Source organism: Scyliorhinus torazame, chromosome 8, assembly GCF_047496885.1.
Source record: "Scyliorhinus torazame isolate Kashiwa2021f chromosome 8, sScyTor2.1, whole genome shotgun sequence".
Taxonomy (NCBI): domain Eukaryota; kingdom Metazoa; phylum Chordata; class Chondrichthyes; order Carcharhiniformes; family Scyliorhinidae; genus Scyliorhinus; species Scyliorhinus torazame.
Genome location: NC_092714.1, coordinates 231,016,161 through 231,035,780, shown reverse-complemented (window position 1 = coordinate 231,035,780; position 19,620 = coordinate 231,016,161). Strand labels below are relative to the sequence as shown.

Genomic DNA, 19,620 nt, shown 5'->3' with positions numbered 1-19,620 from the left:
AAAAATGAATTGGGTAGAGTAAATTTATAAACAAAAAAAGGAGATTTGATAGCAGTATTCAAAATCATGGAAGTGTTTTGATCAGAATAAATAAATAAAGAAGAACAGCAGGTTCAATAGCCAAAGGACACAGCAGAATCAATATGAATGTCCAAAGAGGCAATATGGGAAGATAAAATATGCAGCATTATAAAAGTAAAGTAAAAGTCGCCATAGTCCCAGATGACCATAGGCTGCTCTTCCTTTTGAAAGAGAACTGACTGGTGGTGTTTTAACCTGAGGGTCACCACACCTCAGGTGAGGGCAAGGTTGAGAAGGCAGGGCCTTCATGAACAACCTCAGCCCATACAGGAATCCATCCTCACTTTGCATCATGAACCAGCTGTCCAGCCAATTGAGCTAAACCAGTCCCCTCTGGAATGAATATATTGCCTGAAAGGGAGGTGGAAGCAAATTCAGAATGAACTTTTGCAATGGTATGTGTATATTTAGACTTCTGTGTTTGTGTATATATACTCTGTGTAGGTAAGGGTAAAGCTGTATCTCTGTGTTCAGGGTTAATCAAAGGAAATGTTGTTGGAGTTAGATTGTCTGTGCAATCTAAGGGATTAAATAATAAAAGTGTTATCTTTTACATTTTGTAATGAGACCTTATACTTGCAAGTAAACAGAGTAGATTTGACATTTGCATTTGGGGATAAGCATTGAAATTGATGTGTAGTTGCTGCATTTCAAAGGACCCTCAAAGGTGACAAAAATAACAGCTGCGTTTTAGAGGAGAATTGTGAGTAAACAAGCGTAGATGTTTTGAGTTTTGTTGACCCAAAACAGAGGTAAAATAGGGACAGTGGCACAGTGGTGTTCCCTCACAGCGCCAGGGGCCCCAGTTCGATTCCAGTTTGGATCACTATCTGAGTGGAGATGGCACATTCTCTCTGTGTCTGAGTGGGTTTCATCCAGGTGCTCCGGTTTCCTCCCAGATTTCAAAGATGTGCAGGTTAGGTGGATTAGCCATGCTAAATTGCCCCTTAGAGTCCAAAAGGTTAGGTGGGGTTGTGGGGGTGTGGTGAGGGCATGAACCTGGGAGGGTGCTCTTTCGGAGAGTCGGTGCAGACTCAATGGGCCAAATAGCCCCCTTCTGCACTGTAGGGATTTTATGATTTTATGAAAGGTTTTATATTTGAGTTTCAAAGGGCTATTTAAAGACAATGGAGAACTGACATGAAAGAGGTGAAAGGGGTATTTATGACAACAGGGCTTCAGCTGTAGTGAGTTGCTGTGCCGAGGTATTTCACTGAAAGCCAGCTCATATGTTTTGGAGTGTGCTGAAAATCCGTAAAAGTATTTTAATCAAGGAAAGCAACTCATTTTGGGGCCAGGAGAATATTTGTCCTGAGAAATTGTGTGCCTTGAACCTCCCTTTGGAAAGATCACATCAGCGTGGAATTGTTCTGGGAAGTTGTGGATTGTACTTCTATTCAAAAGGAAAGTAATCTCTCAAATTGGGTGATATTTCCTGGATTTTATGGTTGAGAATCTATAAGGGCTGTTGCCAAAAAGATTGTTTTATTGTGCACCTTTGATTTTTGTGATTATTTTGTAAGAATTTGTATCTTTTATCTTGCGTTTAAGTTTTTTTGATCCCTTTTACTACACATTTTAATTTTTAAAGTATTAAAAGTTATCACTGGTGTCTGTGCTTTTATGTGCAGTACCTTTTCCTCCTTGTTTCAACAATACAAAAAGAAACAATCAAAAGAGACAGATTTCAACCTGAGGTCTGGCTTGTTCATCATTAACATAGGCTGCGTTTTTTTTAGAAATGTATTTGCGGATGGCGATGTCGCTGGTTAGGCCAGCATTTATTGCCCATTCCTAGTTGCCCTTCAGAAGGTGGTGATGAGTTCCCTTCTTGAACCGCTGCAGTCCCTGAGATGCAGGTACACCCACTCAGTGCTGTTAGGGAAGGAGTTCCAGGATTTTGACACAGAAACCGTGAAGGAAAGGCAATATATTTCCAAGTTGGGGTGGTGAGTGACTTGGAGGGGAACTTCCAGGTGGTAGGATTTCCAGGTATCTGCTGCTTCTTCTTAGATGATACTGGTCGTGGGTTTGAAGGTGCTGTTTAAGGAACCATGGCGAATTTCTGCAGAGCATCTTGTAGATGGTATACATGGCTGCTAATTTTCATCAGTGGTGGAGGGATTGAATGTCTGTGGAAGGGGTAGCAATCAAGCGAGCTGCTTTGACCTGGATGGTGTCGAGCTTCTTGAGTGTTGTTAGAGCGGTACACATCCAGGCAAGTGGATTGTATTCCATTACACTCCTGACTTGTGCCTGGTAGATGGTGGACAGGTTTGGGGGGGTCAGCAGGTGAGTTGCTTGCCATAGGATTCTAGCCTTTGGCCTGCTCTGGTAGCCACAGCATTAATATGACTAGTCCAGTCAGTTTCTGATCAATGGTAACCCCCAGGATGTTGTTTGTGGGTGATTCAGCGATGATAACGCCATTGCATGTCAGGGGCAATGGCCAAGTCCTCCTCTCTTGTAGGAGATGGTCATTACCTGGCACTTGTAAGGCACAGTAATGTGGTTGACTGTTAAAAATGCCCTCATGGATGAACAATAAATGCTGGTCCGGCCAGCAACGCCCACATCCCGTGAACGAATAAAAAAATAAAGAATGTAGCTTTCTACTTGTCAGCCCAAGCCTGGATATTGTCCTGGAGCTGAGATGATTGACCTCCAACCATTACAACCATCTTGTCCAACAAGGTTTCCGTGGGTATAACTCATCTTTCATTCGCTCACTCCACAGTATAAATATTTCCCACTTTCTCTGTCTTTTAGCTTTGACAAAGGGCCATCTGGTCTCAAAACGTTAGCTCTTTTCTCTCTCTACAGATGCTGCCAGACCTGCTGAGATTTTGCAGCAGCTTCTCTTTGACTACAACCACCTTCCTTTGTGCCAGGTATGAAACCAATTAACGGAGAGTTTCTCCCCTGATTCCCATCGACTCCAGTTTTGCTGGGGCTCCTTGATGCCATACTTGGTCAAATGGCGCCTTTATGTCAAGGGCAGTCACTCTCACCTCACCTCTGGCATTCAGCTCTTTTGTCCATGCTTGAATCAAGGCTGTAATGAGGTCAGAAGCTGAGGGACCCTGGCAGAACCCAAACTGAGCATCCATGAGCAAGTTATTGCTGAGTAAGTGCCGCTTGATAACAATGTTGATGACTCCGTCCATCACTTTGTTGATGATGGAGAGTAGACTGATAGGGCGGTAATTGACTGGGTTGGATTTGTCCTGTTTCTCGTGTACAGGATGCACCTGGGCAATTTTCCATATCGCCGGGTAGATGTCAATGTTGTAGCTATTCTGGAACAGCTTGGCTAAGGGTATGGCAAGCTCTGGAGCACAAGTCTTCAGTACTATTGCCGGAATATTGTCAGGGCCCACAGCCTTTGCAGTATCCGGTGACTTCAACCATTTCATGATATCACGGAGAGTGAATCATATTGGCTGAAGGCTGACATCTGTGATGCTGGGGACCTCTGGAGGAGAGCGAGATGGATCATCCACTCGGCACTTCTGGCTGAAGATTGTTGTGAAACTTGTTGTAACACTTTCCAAAGGAAATGAATAAAAACTTGATGGAAAAAACCTACAGAGCTAAGGGGAATGGGGAGTGGAACTAATTGGACGGCTCTACCAGACAGCCAACACAAGTATGATGGGCTGAATGGCCTCCTTCTTTGCTGTATCATTCTATAACTCAACATAATCTTCAGTTCCCTCCCTTTCACATGGTCAGCACTAATTTATCTACTTGGATTCATCTTTCTGTTTACAGTGCAAGTACGTGCTATTCTTCTGTGCTCTAGAATAGTTCCAGTTATACAGTCAGTGTGTCAGCATTTCTTATCAAATTACATGAGAATTTAAAGGGCGGCAGGTTGGCGCAGTGGTTAGTACTGCTGCATCATGGCGCCGAGGACCCAGGTTCGATCCCGGCCCCGGGTCACTGTCCATGTGGACTTTACACATTCTACCCGTGTCTGCGTGGGTCTCACCCCCACAACCCACAAAGGTGTGCAGGGTAGGTGGATTGGCCACACTAAATTGCCCCTTAATGGGAAAAAAGAATTGGGTACTTTAAATTTATAAAGAAGATTATAGAAGAACAGAACCCTGCAATTGTTGACATCTGAGGCATATTCTGCATCCACAAGGATAGCTATTTTTAAAAGTTTTATCTCTCAAACCTTTTAATTCAAAAGTGGCTTTCTATATTTCTGCTTAGATGGATTAATTACTGCAACATTAATATGTACAAAAACTCAAAACTAGTTACAAAGACCTCCTATTTCTATGTTGTCTATTCCCCATCGCTTATTTATTTCTTATAGCATGACTGTATTATTTATTTATTTTTTGCTTGTGAATCCATCTTTTTTTATAGAAAAATTAGAATTTACAGTGCAGAAGGAGGTTATTCGGCCCATCGAGTCTGCACCGGCCCTTGGAAAGAGCACCCGAATTAAGCCCACACCTCCACTCTATCCCCATAACCCACTAACCCCACCTAACCTTTTTTGTGACACTAATGGCAATTTAGCATGGCCAATCCACCTAACATGCACATCTTTGGACTGCGGGAGGAAACCGGAGCACCCGGAGGAAACCCACGCAGACACGGGGAGAACATGCAGACTCCGCACAGACAGGGACCCAAGCCGGGAATCAAACCTGTGACCCTGGAGCTATGATGCAGCTGTGCTAACCACTGTGCTACGGTGCCGCCTTTGCTGACCCATTGCCTATTTTTAGAAACTGTGCAACTTTGGTGAAGGTTAATCTTTAATTATCTAAAAACTGGTTTCAAAAATAGTTTCATTTAAATTCCTATTCTAACACAAATCTTCCATGAATCTCAGAAATATGAACGCTAACTTCACTCAGTATTATCTGCTCCCTACAGCTTAGCAACTTTTAAAATTCAACCCTAGTTTGGCCAAATTGCCATTTCTTGATTTTCCTTGTCTCCTTTCCCATCTGGTCATGTCTTACACTTTCTACATTAACTCCTTCATTAAAACTTTAAAGAATGATAAAAGGATTGCCACCAGAACAATTGGTGACCCTTTTTATAACATGCATATTTCATAACTAATTCAAAGAATAGAAAGTGGAAGCTGGAACAATGTGTTGGTGCATCAGCTACCGGGACTTGCCTAAAAACAGGAATCTCACTTGACATACAAAATATTAATCTAGATTTTCAAATGTTATTTGTATTTATTAAATTTCCAGGATATTATTCCATTATTTGATATTAGAAAGATATCTGATGACGGCAGCATGCTGGCGCAGTGGTTAGCACTGCTGCCTCATGGCGCCGAGGACACAGGTTCGATCCCGGCCTCAGGTCACTATCTGTGTGGAGTTTGCACATTCTCCTCATGTCTGCGTGGGTCTCACCCCCACAACCCAAAAGATGTGCAGGGTAGGTAGATTGGCCACGTTGAATTGCCCCTTAATTCAAAATTTGTTTTTAAAAATCTATAAATGGTAATTTTTTTACACAAACAACTTGAGAATAGGTGTTAACGAAAATAGAGACAAAGCATATGTTGTCAATGTTGTGTGATGGGATTAATAGTCCTCCAATGAGAAGACTTGACAGTATTATCATATGCCTTAGCAAAGAGAAGTTATTAAATTACCAAGTTTCTAATAGTTACTTTCCTTGTGTTGTACGAATCTCCTAACTCATTACCTAAATGTGAAATTGAGCATTCATTTCGACTACATTATGATATATTCTAAACCTAGAAGTACCTCCTGAGCTTTGTTCTACATTTAGTGTCCCTGGTGTAGACTTTGCAAGATTCAGTTAGGGAATAAGGGGATTCGGAGACATGGGGAATAAAGAACAGTGAACGCTATTCATATTCTGCATCATTTGCTTTCAATTAATCCTGAATTGCTGAGGTGTTCTCCTATTGCAGAACATTCAGCACCAGGAGTGTTAAATCATACTAGGTCAGATCTAAAGTCATGAGTGCATTTAACAGGGACAATCGAGAAGTTGGCTGTAGTGTGCCCTGACTTTGTAATTGACTATGATTCCATTCATCCTGATCGATGATAAACATCAGTCATGTGAAATAAATTATTTCCCAAAGGTCTTCATATTATATTCTGTTTATACCATGCATTAAAAGTTAATGTAGTAAATAATTAGGTAAAGTTAATTAGGTAAATATGGGTTCACTGGCTCACTGTATTCCTTTGTGATTTAATAAGTGCCTCAGGAGGGAGTGCCAGCATCAATTAAGCTTTTGTTGCCCCTCAGTGGTTCAAGTGTGCTGTCTTACTTATATAGACCAGGTTCTCATTTAATCCCCATCTGTACTGAATTAGTAATTGCAATGGCACTGGTGGTTAGTAGTTTGCCTTAGTGTCCTTGGGATAGAGAAAAAAAAAACAGTAGATACGAGGCATTGTTCCTTCTGCTTGCTATTTAGTGATCTCTAAATTATTTTATGACAAATGTTGGATGAGGGACAGTTGTGGTACCTCCCATTAGCCAATAGCCTGCCCTTACTCACTGTCTAGGCTTGCATAAGAAGGCTGTCCACTTGAATGAGTTACCGAAGACTGTTTTCATAGAACCATACTCCTCTGTGAACCATTGTGCTCCACCTTTAGGGAAGGAGAGGAGAAAATTGGCACAAAGAAAATGACAAAGAAATATTAATGTCATTCATTAGCTTCATCATATTTGAAAATATGTGTCATGGAAACAATTCTCAAAAATAAATGCTATTACTAAAACAAATGGCAATTACATTTACCAGTCGTTTCAGAGATCAGCTATTGTACCTCAGAGTTGTTAAAGTAACTGCATACCATCTGAATTGCTTAACTGCTTAAACGTTAATACAACTCAATTTTATGCTGTTTCTAAGTGACAACTTTGCAGTAAAGGGATGCACATGTACCGATGGCACAAAGCTTTTTTGGATAAGCTCCAATGTAAAAATGGTCGTATAACTTGGGGGTCAAGTCAATGATCTGACTCCAAATGTGCTGAACATTGAGAATGAAAGACACTCTTCAAGTGCAAAGCTCATTCAGGCTGGAGTCCAGAAAAATGCAATAGAACTTCAAACTAGTACAAAGCGACATTTTAAATGTAGCCAGACAGTCTATGAATGTGTCCAACTTAGTTCTCCTGTCAATGTGACCACGATAAGGAATTTGTTTACCTCACCACAGCTCATACTGTACAGATACTAGTCAGATGGTATTTCTGGTGTGGCCTAGATGTTCCTGTTAGTGACATGAATGTGTTGCATGGGCGCAGCACGGTGGCGCAGTGGGTTAGCCCTGCAGCCTCATGGGGCTGGGGTCCCAGGTTCGATCTCGGCTCTGGGTAACTGTCCGTATGGAGTTTGCACATTCTCCCTGTATTTGCGTGGTTTTCACCCCCACAACCCAAAGATGTGCAGGGTAGGTGGATTGGCCATGCTAAATTGCCCCTTAATTGGAAAAAATTAATTGGGTACTCTAAACGTTAAAAAAAATGAATGTGTTGCATGTATTCATTTTTATTGCTTTATCCTTTCTTTAGGTGAGCAGTAATCCCAATCATTTGCTAAAATTGCCAATGCTCAACCCATAAAATACACAAATATGTTAAGAACAGTTGCCACATACCAAGAATCACATTTTTTTGAAAAGATTGGAAGAAAATAAAATAATATCAGTGATTTCCTTCCGGTTTTATATTGAATTCTCCAACAGCAAATAGCCTTCAATTAATGCTTCTAGGAGCAATTAGTTTTCAATAGAACCATAGTATCACTACAGTGCAGAGGTTATTTGGCCCATCGGGACTGCACTGACCCTCCGAAAGAGCACTCTACCAAAGCCCAATCCCCCACCCTATCCCCATAACCCCACCTAACCTTTAGATACTAAGGGACAATTTATCATGGCCAATCCACCCAACACACATCTTTGGACTATGGGAGGAAACCGGAGCACCCTGAGAAAACCCACTCAGACACGGGGAGAATGTGCAAGCTTCACACAGTCACTCAAGTACAGAATCGAACCTGGGATCCTGGCACTGTGAGGGAGCAGTGCTAACCACTGTGCCGCCCAATAGATGAAGAAATATAGAAAAGAGATAGGGCTGCTACCCTAGAAACACCAACTGGCTTGGGCAAATGGACCTGCTTGTGTTGCCATTTGTGTGCAATTGCGTAAATGAAGAAGGATGATCACACACTGTAGCCAATTCGACAGAGAGTGGCAATAATGTTCTTCTCTGCATGCGGAAAAAAAGGAGGATCTGAAAAGCAGTTGGATAGCTATCACAGATTTGGGGGCAATTGCTCCAATGTTCACTGGTGACTTCATTGTCATCGTTTTTGTCAGCTACCCACTCATCCTACTCCGCTGACCATACCTGTCCATGGAAATCTATTGTAGTGTGCGGAGCAATATTCAAAAGGCTGCAGTTTTGAGAAAGAATCATCCAGACCGAAACGTAAGCTCTCTTCTCTCTCCACAGATGCTGTCAGACCTGCTGAGATTGTCCAGCATTTTCTGTTTTTGTATTGAAATAGGTTTGTTTTATTCTCCCCGTGGTCTCATCACCACAACCCAAAGATGAGCAGGGCAGGTGGATTGGCCACAGTGGTTAGCACAGTTGCTCCACAGCTACCCCGGTCCCAGGTTCGATTCCTGGCTTGGGTCACTGTCTGTGTGGAGTCTGCACTTCTCCCCATGTGTGCGTAGCTTTCCCCTGGGGTCTCCAGTTTCCTCCCCCAGTCCAAAGATATGCAGGTTAGGTGGATTGGCCATGATAAATTGCCCTTAGGTCCAAAAAGGTTAGGTGGGGTTACTGGGTTAGGGGGATAGGTTGGAGCTGTGGGCTTAAGTAGGGTGTTCTGGTGCAGACTCGATGGGCCAAATGTTCTACTTGCGCACTGTAAATTCTATGATTCTATGAATTCGCCCCTTAGCTTCGTTTAACGTCGGTTAGATGATGAAATAAATTAGGGGGGGGGGGGCGGTGGTGGTGAGGAGAGATCTCAGATAATCGAAAACGTGAGCGTTTGAACTAAGCATTGGAAGCACGTGTGAGTAGCGAATTGAAACGAGGTATTCCATTTAACTGAGTGGTGAATTGAAAGTGATAACCGGGTTTCCATTGAATCCAGATTTATGCGAGTGATAACACGGCGGGGGGAGCATTAAAGCTGCCGCAAAGGTAAACAACATTATGGATGGAGAAATACGACATTTTTGTTAAAGCTGCTGTGCTCAGTCACATGGTAGAGATTGGCCTACCTAAGTGTTGATGGCTCTAAGGAGCAGTAAAGCAGAAAATCATGCACATCGTACCAATCAGTTGTAGATCAACATGAAGCAAACTGGAACTTACCTCATGGTCTGAATATTGAGAAATGTCAGATGTCGACAGAGATGTTAGATTATCAGCTGCAAAGCCTCAATCTATCACAAGTATAGCGACGTGCAGTAAGGCCATGTGGAACAAACAGAGATGTTACAAACAGCTGGAAGAAAGCTCGTTGACCACAAACGCGGGATATGTGTTGGGAAACGTTATAGGCGAATCAGCTTTTTGGGGGGAATTTAAGGTGCTGCTGCCAAAATACAATGAAATCCTGTTTAACAAACACATTTAACCAGTCACTGGGCTGTTAGATTCATGAACAAAATCACTTCACAAAACGAGTGTCCCCTATTGAATAGGCAAAACCTGACAATGGATCAATAGTGAGTTTAGCGCGGTTACCGGGGATTCTAAAAACAAGTGCAGGACAAAATATGCTTTGGGCAAATAAGTTCGCATCAGCGTTATCTGCACTTTACAAATAGCATTCCTCTTCATAATTATATTTCTTTATTTTACCAAGCCACTCATTTCACTCAATCTAAATATTATTCTCGGTAGATCCGATGAAAGATCACAGTTTGACTGGTGCAGCCACTTACCAAGTTTCTAATGAATCAAATAATTTATAGAATTGTCGACATATTTTTAAATCGCTAACTCGGTTTAATGAAAGCAGGTTTCTCCTTGAGAAAACCAATCGATACTGGCGCCCTCCAAAGAGTAACCCGACCGTTAACCGGTAGATGGGGAGCTGTGTTTAAACGTCGATTCCATTCACGGCAGAAACTCACAATGATAGTCTCCGTAATCTGTATATATGTTATTTCTAAACGCTAACCATTCCCCAATATCACCGCTTACCAGAAAACCTCGAAGTGACCTTGTGAAGAGGAGAAATTGACATCACACTGCTTACTGATTTCGTGTCTGCCGCCTCTTCAGCTCAAATTTGACATAGGAGACTTCTTAAGCTGTTTCTTTATCGGCAATCGAGGCGTAACTTATATTTATCAATCTGTACATGCCTAAAGGTTTGCTTGATCCGATCCACGAATCAGGTTTATTGGATGGCAATTTTTAATAAAAATGCTGGAAATGATCAGTAGGCCGGGCAGCATCTGTGGAGGAAGATGCGAGAGTTAACGTTTCAGGGGCTATTAACTTAAAAACTGGGGAAGGTCATCGACCACCAAGGTTCACTCTCTATCTCCACAGCCAGACCCGCTGAGCATTTCCCGTTTTTTTATTTCAGATTTCTAACATCCCCAGTATTTTGCTTCTGAATCAGTGGATGGCGAAACTGGGTCAAATCTGCGGGGGGGGGGGGGGGGGGGGGTTGGGAAGAAACATTTGCGAACGGAGAAAATGCGACCCGCAAAAATGCACAACCCCGAATCGACATCGATATCACTTGATTCATTTCGGGTTTTCGGTTATTATTATTTTCACAATTGGCACTTTGTTTGTGTTTGGTCAGATTTGAAGTCAATAATAATAGTAATGCTGGGATGAAGCAATAAACAAAATACTCAATCGAACAAGGTATAAAAGACAGAACTGTCTCCACAAAACACCAATGATACAAAGAAATTAGAAAGCCAACAGGGAAAGTAGGAATGGAAACTAAAGAAACAATCCATTTAACAAATAAGAAAAAACAACTTTTCATTTTTAGTTGCCTGAGAATTGTATTAAATGGTTACGTACCAATGTACTTATACTTCCCAAGACAAGTTATGGAATGAACAGGAAATAGTGTAACCACATAGCAAGGTTCGTAAAGAAATATAGGTTCATGTTCGGAGTGTAGATTTGATCCGAATTGGGAGTCAGTTATGGTGAAAGATGCCCATCCTCAACAGTGGCCTGCCTTCTCTTGAGATGCTGACGGGGGCCGCTCTCTATTATCTACAGTTTTGGGTTCATTTCTTTTTAAATTGTTGTTTTAATGTATTTTTTCGTTGATATAATTGAAAGCGTAAAGGCGGCACAGTACACGTTTTCCCACAGTACTGATGTGTTTCTTCATTGCCTATTTCAGAGGGGGAGGCAGAAGGGGGACAAACTGTCTTGATGTGCTGCTGGGACGTCCGTTAACGGTATGGAGTTACAAATAAACCAATTTTATTTTGTTAACCATTCGAATTTAACTTTAATTTTTTTAAATGTAAAACCAGTCGAAAACAATTGAAATGTCCTTTCGTCGATTAACTGTAGGTATATTTGTATTGCGGAAATAGGGAGACTAAAGTGTGACCTTTCATTACAGACACACAAAGAGCTAAAGGCATATTAACTATATATATTTCATTACGTTCTACATGCTCGGGATATATTGAACTATCGTGCTTGTGGCGCCAATTTAACCTTCCTATTGTATGACTTATATATCGATGTTTAAGAATCTGAGAATATGCTATTACTGGCAGAAAAAAACGAATTCCAAATGTACTAATGGCGGAAACTGCAATGTCATCAGTGTCATTTGAACTCTTATAGATTACCTTATCCACAAGGAGGGGAGGGGGGGGGGGGACGACGACAAAATGCTGATGGCAACAGGAGCTTCAGGGAGCATTACTGCGCTAAAAATACCCTGGATTTCAATTCAGTGATCTTCATAAAGTGCGATTATTTTTGTAATCCTTCCTGAAATTGAACTATATAAATTCATCCCTGCTTATATTTTTAGCATCCTATTTTTGTTTATCCCCAAATGGCTGGTATCTATTTCAAAGTCTACCTCGGGAATACAAAGGGGGTATCAAATGTGTGCATCTGATCCTGTAATTGGAAAATTAAACTATTGAACGGGGTTACAATATCAATCCTGCAAAATGCAGTATTGCATTTTCATTCTATTGTGCGCCCATCATACAGTTCGTTGTATTCAGCCGATTTGTAATAAAGATTCAAATTTCCACGTACATATTCGTTTAACCTTCATAAGAAATGTTAGATTTGGTGCGGCGCGCTCCCATTCAATAAATCACATCTGGTCAAGGTCTCAAAATACATATCACCAATTGTTAACACTCTACCCTCTGAGCTAGAACGTTTCCAATCCCAGCCCGTTTCCAGGAATTGGGCACTGCAATGCAGGACTGAGAAGAGTGCTGCGCTGTTGGAGGTGCTATCGTTAGGACAAAGGCCCCATTTATACGTAGCAGTGGTTTGGGAGAATGTACAATTGGAAGCTTTGGGGAAACAATGCCTATTCCAGGGTCTGCCCTATGATTCCTCCCTCGACCAACTAGGGAAAGCAAACTGATCGCTCATCTTTATCACTGTGGCTTATGAAGCTTGCTCGGTGTACCTAGAAAACATTTCAAAGCAATTCCTTGGCGTTAAGACAGACGTACACGTCCGCAATGTCCATGCTGTTTAGCGGATACTTTTGCGCTAACCTTGCTTTGTTTCGTCGTACACCAGCAGATAATTAGGTGGCTAAAATAACCGTGTTTAAAATTCTGGTAGTTATTAATGCAAATTGGAAAAACAAGGGGGGGACTTGATTCAAAGATGGAGGTTTCCAGGACTGTAATGCTGTTGTGAGCTTCAAAGGGGGCGCTCTATGTACAGCCGTCACTGCAGTTAGAGTGAGGGCCAATTCTCCTCTGCACTGGTGCAATGGGACAGGAAACTCAAAAAGCTTCACTCCTACACCCTGTTTGAACGAAAATATAGAATGTCCAGCATGGCCAGTGAGATATCTCGTTTGACTATCAATGGCCTCTTCGAATTGCAAATAGGAACAATTGTGTTCATCAATGCAGCACTAAAAATGTGATGGACATATAGTTCCACCCAATACCAAAAAGTCAGGTGGTGCAATGGACCATTCTGCTAAACGGTGGTTTATACTAACCAAGAGGGAGATTGGGGGGGGGGGGGGGGGAGGCAGCGAGTGACAAACGTATGTCAACCGGCGCTGTACCATTGAAAAGAAACGAAGCAATGGATAAAATTATGTTTTGATAAAACCTATCATTTTGAATCTCTTTTGGGGTCTAATATTATTTCTCGGTTCCTTTTCACTGGCCCAGTATCCAAGACCATTCAGTGCGTCTGCTGGCGGCTGTCCTCCATCTGCACACACACACAAAACAAAATATCAAAACGTGTATTCTATTAGATGTAATTTTGTACAAATCGGAATAACTGTTGGAATAGAGATTTGCAATGCAAGACGAAAGAATCGCAACAACTCCCGCCAGTTTCAGCGTACGGTGGAATAGAATCTTCGCCAATCAAATCTTTCCTTGCCCACAGGCGAGCACAATAAACACTAGGTAGCAACCACATGTGGACCCTTTTAATCACTGGAAATGTTCAAACTAGGTGTGCAGATCTGACAGGGATCTCGACAATAAGGATCTTGAAGTTGTCCACAGCGATCTGATGATTTTTAAGCATTTCGATGATGTAAGAGCGGCCTCGGGTAGAATGACGTAAAGCTGGTGATGATTACATATCCTCCGATCGATTTGTCAAAATGAATGAATTCTCTGCATCTGATGGTGCAGATTGAATTCAACGCCAATTTGTCCCAATGCGGCTTAATTAACCTGGCTGTACTCTTTTCCAAGTCCAGTATTTACACACACATGCTTAGCAATTGAAGTAGCACAACGACAAATGTGCAGACTTTAAAATAACATTTTCTGCACGTTACCGCGAGCAGAGGAGAAAATTCGACCTGCACCCAACACATAAGGTCGAGTTTTGTTTTGCTTTGTTGAATTCTAGGTTGGACTATAACATGCTAATTTTTTAAAGCTCATTGACATAGGCCAGAAACGCAGTTCCACCATCACAGATGGCATTTATGATATCGGCCATTTCCGGATCTCTTTTAAATAATCCGCTTACAGCAAATTCGTGGGATATATGCGACTGTATATTGACATTTGTGAATGTGTTAGTAAGATTAAGAGATATCCAAGAATTTAATATTATTTGACCAGGACTAGATTAATATTTTTTAAAGCTGTCCTTTAGTTCAAATGCTATGCTGAATTTCTGTAAATGCGTAATAAAAAGCCTTTGTGTTAAACATTGCTGAACGGGCCCTAGCTAAACCCATTATTTAGAATCCTGCAGCATTTTACGAGGTTCTTGTAATAATGTAACAATGTCATTGAGCAATGAAGAAATTATTGTCATTAACCTTGAGATTCCATTAAGTGAATTGACTTGGTTCTATTTCTGGCTCTTGGGAATGGAGACTGGTGGATAGAGAGAGAGAGACACACACACACGTACGAACGCAAAATAATTTCAACTGCTGAAACCAGGGTACTTTTTGTTCAAGCAAATCTGCTATTTAATCAATGACGATGGTGAAGGAATACAAGAGAGAACTCGCCTGACCTAGCCGAGAATTGATTAAAAAGTACAAGATCTACCAAGCTATGTATTTACAAGACCGCGCCTCGCTTTACAAATACAATGTTGTGATAACTGGGAGAATTCACAGCCAATGGTCAAAAAGAATAACACAAATCACAACACTCCGCTTCGCTGTTTGCGTCCCGATCCATGTTGCGGTTAATTTAATCACCGCAGATCGGGCAAGCAACTTAGCGGCAAACCCTCAGATACTTGAACTGGAACAATGCTTCCAAAATTGTTCAACAACGAAAAAAAAACTCGTATCTTATTTATTAAAAGACTCGGTCTATTTGATGAAATAGGCGTATGATGCTGCTGTTGAGTGTTGCTTTAAAGGCTGTTGCGTCCAATTAAAGTGGAATTGAAGTTTGATGGTCCCTCTCTTGGCATTCACCGCGTGCCTTAATTGTATGGACATTAAATCAAGGTCCGCTGTGAACACGTAGAGCAGGACTCAGCATCGCCAAGTGTGACACACACTGCCCGCTTGCCTAGAAATCCCGAATCAAACAAGGTATAGTTCGATTTAAACAAAACAAAAATCCACATTATTATTTCTTTAAAATACCCGCTGGCCGAATGGTCGGATAACAATACATAACACACGAAAGCAACAACATCGTCATTGATCCGGATCCTAAGGTCCGTTCTTTTGTAGTGCAAAGATACAAAAATAAAACTTTAAAATTTAAGGAGCCCTTTGCTCTTGTTTCCAGTTAATCTCCACGCTCAAGACCAGCCCGTTAAGATCGATTGCAAAATCCAGCTTTTCTTCCCAAATTACAGTGTAGACAGGACATTGCACATCATTATTCCGCCTAAACCCGTAATTACAGTGTATAGCACCATTAGCGTTTTTTTTAATAGCAGATTTACCGATTCCATTGCCGAATAGCCTCTGCGTCAGATGAGAATGTCCCTGACACATCCATTGTTAACGAACTCCAATGCGCTGGCTTTTTGTTTTGCTCCACTTGAATAGAGCGGAGGGGGGAAAGGGGGGGGGGAGCGATTGATCTCGCGGCAATTCACTGTTTTCACGATTATCTCGTTCTACAATGCCGAGAAGCTCTTCCCAGGCACCAGCAATGGTTAAGGGCTGCGATCAGCGGAAGAACGTCGGTCTTCTACTCTTCTATCCCAGACTGTTAAAGAGGCGAGAAAGCTTCTGCAATTTATCCGGTCTCTTTATCGGACTAGAGGCAGTTTGGTCCAGTCCTGGCGTGCAGCTGATCTGATCCAGTCTAACGGATTAATCGCTCTCCATCCAGACAAGCGACACATCTGCTGATTGGGTTCAGCACAAGAGGATTACATTGGACCCATGACGTCATTGCTGGGCCAGAAGTTCTCCTCCATTAACCAAATCCTGATCAGCAGGATGTCCTTGAAACTAAGGAGTGAAATTCTAAACGAATACCATCTTGTAAACAGTTCCGTTTAATTAACGTATTATTAAATCGCAAAACCCCTCTCCTGTAAAACAATTCTGTTTGGGGTCCAAATCTGGCACAAGATATTATTCAAGCATAAATGGGCACGATTCAAATTTTTAGAAAGAACTATTTTCCATTGTCCCTTTTGGCCCCAAATATTAACTTGCCGCACTTCTGGTCAAAATATTAACTCTCCCCGCGTTGTTTTTAATGTGCACATTCATTATGTCAAATATACATTCGCCGGCTGCCCCTGGATACCTCGACATCGCACATTCATTGCATATAGCAATGCTAATATTTTAGAATTAACATTTGGCTGTAACTATCTTTAATTCTCCCCCCCCCCCCCCCCATACACAAAAAAAAGCATACACAGAAATGAATGCATTGTATTGTTGCACCTTGTTCAAATTAGATCAAAGTGCTGAAGGATGCACGGATCTTGGTAACACTTTGAGAGCGGGACAGATCGCTGTCCATGGTATTGAAGCGAATCAGCACTTTCTTAACCTGTAAGGGTGACCTCATTGTTACTTCATCCGGACATATCTCTGACAGTGCTGAATTTCTGCTGGCTAAGAAATCAAGCAGGACCTCTAACTTGTATCTAAATGGGTTTGTTGAATGGAAATGCTCTATTTAGTGCATATGTTAGATATGGGCAAATCGGAGACAGGTCCATTCTAGGGGCAAAAATAAGGAAAGCAACGTTTATTTAAATTTAAGTATTTATGCATACAGTGCCGCAAGAATGGGGGACAATACCGTTTGCAGTAATATACCTGGATACAAGTTGGACTATTTCGTTTAAAGGAACTATTCTATGTTTTAAGCCACGTATCGTTCAATACACAGGTGAATTCTCTGCTGTTAAATCACTTACTTTTTAAAGACGACTCTGTGATGTCACTTAATATGTTACCAAAATTACATTTGCGGAAATGCTGGATGATAGATTTATAACAAAACACTAAACAGATCAATAGATTAATTAACATTTACATATCGCCCATGAGGTATCCAAATTATTTGTTCATACAACAATGCAATTGCATTGTTAGATTTGAAATATCTATTTAAAATAACCACAAAAATATTTTAAAGCCTTTAGTTCTGATAAAATATCTTTAAAGTCCTGAGTTCTGTATCCTTCAACACATTTGTATATTTTGAAATGGACAATTGAAATAGAAATTAACCGTAGCTTGAATTTTAAAACAGTAACTTGGGAATTGCAAAAATGTTTCTTGATTTCAGGTAAACAAAAACAAATCTCGGAATTAAAATTGATTGACAGGATTTCTGTAAAATATTAAATGAAGTGGCATAGGTATGTAGTTTCCTCTGCTGTCACATAAGACAGTATAATCACAAGTTTACGTATATATTATGTATAATACAAAAATATATTTATTTTATATAGATATATAATAAAACCACTTAGTTACAGATTCTGAACATTAAGTACCTTCCTAAGACTCTGTACTTCAATTTCTATAGACCGCAGTGGAGGGCATGCAAACCCCATTGATATACCGGAAGAAAATGTAAATGATTGCGACTCGCCATTTTCTCCCTTTCCCCATCCTACCACCCACTGTTAGAAGAGAGACAAAGAGCGAAGCTATGTGCAGCATTTCGGATCGTTATATCGATTTTTTTGTTGTTGTTTAAAAAAAAGAATCTTTCGAGATGTCTGTATTTGACTTTAAAACTAACACGATTCAGAGATCACAGCAACATCGAACATTTGCACCGCTCAGTCTGTACTGGGCACAGCCTGGCCACATGTACTGGTTGGAATTCAGATTGTCCGATAGACATTGAAGTGAAAGGAAGGCGCATTTCTCCTTCAATACCGCACAACCTATTAACTGCGGAAATCCGCTTTTCCACAATCGGAATCACAACGCGCCCAGATTTTGTGACTATTGTAACATTTTAAGAGAGACAGGACCGAAACTCAAAATCTGAATACACAGAGGTCGAGGAGGCCCATGTGAGCCTCTTGTACGGGCCAGCGCCTCGGGAATTTCCATATTTCCGCAAATCTATTTAGTTAGGCCCGACATCTACTCTCGCACCGATCATTATCAATGATTTTTTAAAATTTTGTTTCATGCCGGAAACACGCGCTGGTATTTGACAATAGGTTGGACAAGGCGTCCCTGCATTAAATAGCACAGTTACTCGCCTGGGTTTTCTTCGTTTGCAGAGGGCGTTTACCCCGTCCTTCAGTCTGTGGTTTTCTTCAATCCTCATGTTTCATATCTGTAAAATAAGCTGATATTTTACTGGAAAATCGTTTAAAGCTGGGGCCAAATGGGTCGTTACACGCCCGATGTCCCGGATTACCGGCTCCTCGGCCCGCACATCTCCATCTGAACGAGGCTGCGCCTTCTGCATTGCAATGACACACTCTCTCTCTCTCGCTCTCTCTCTCTCTTGCTTTCGCTCTCTCCCTGGCCTAGGCAGCAAATAAACACCATCAGGGGGTCAAAAACCTTTTTACACGCCTCCATAGACATACTTCAATAGCGTGCATACAAGCGGTGCTTATTGTTGGGGTAGTTATGTAAGCATCTGCATTGGGAGCTTGGGCACAAATTATAATCGGGGATTTCATCACAAATTAAATATTCGAAACATGCTTTTTACATTTTTGCAAAAGTCCCTGTCATTTTCATGGTTGGAAGCACGCCCGATATTCGTTCCTTGTCCTATCGTTGCAAAAATATGTTATTGGTGTCAAAGATTGAATTATCCGTGGAATTGTTGCTGATTGGAAATGATGGGACACACCTTACAGCAGGATTCTTCAGTTAACGATGCAGTCTGAGAAAAAAATGTTTTTTTATAAAATGATACAGTATTGACGAGCTGTAAATCAGTTTTAAGTCGAATGACATGTTTTGTAACTTTAAATCACACATAATTCAGTTCAGTTAGTAATGTGTTGAAAGTTATGATACCAGATAGATTACGTCACCGAATATTTCCATTAAAACAGGCTGTCAGATTATCTGCATTAAATAATTGTAAATATAAAATGTGGTTCTTGGTATTGTTTGTTGTGCAATTTTAATCGTTTTGCTTTAAAGAAAGCTCCAACTTGTAGTTTCATCATGCCTGGTCTATCACTTTTGAACTGGGAATTTCTGCATAGTCAAATTTCAACGGACATTATTGTTTTACCTTTGATGTGGAAGTCTATTGGAACAGTATATCCCTTTTCAATGCGTATTATACAATCAGCGTGAAATAAAATCCCAAATAAAGGGAAGGCCGAAGTGTTCGGATAAACAATTGTATCCAGTGGCATGGAAAACAAAGGTCATTTTATTGT

General features: G+C 41.1%; 1 protein-coding gene across 11 annotated transcripts in view; it reads right to left on the bottom strand.

Moving 5' to 3' along the window:
• Positions 1 to 18,743, bottom strand: part of LOC140428441 (uncharacterized) — a 49,942-nt gene extending 31,199 nt beyond the window's left edge. For 4 of the 11 annotated variants that reach the window (XR_011948780.1, XR_011948779.1, XR_011948781.1 and 1 more), the window contains exons 1-4: positions 18,469 to 18,714; positions 10,303 to 10,559; positions 9,466 to 9,709; positions 6,617 to 6,710 (exon numbers count right to left, since the gene is read on the bottom strand). The gene's annotated coding sequence lies outside the window, so the exon portion shown is untranslated. Of the gene's footprint in view, positions 1 to 6,616; positions 6,711 to 9,465; positions 9,710 to 10,302; positions 10,560 to 18,468 lie in introns of all 11 variants that reach the window. The other 7 variants (XM_072514893.1, XM_072514895.1, XM_072514896.1 and 4 more) reach the window with 7 other exon arrangements.
• Positions 18,744 to 19,620: the final 877 nt, after the last annotated feature.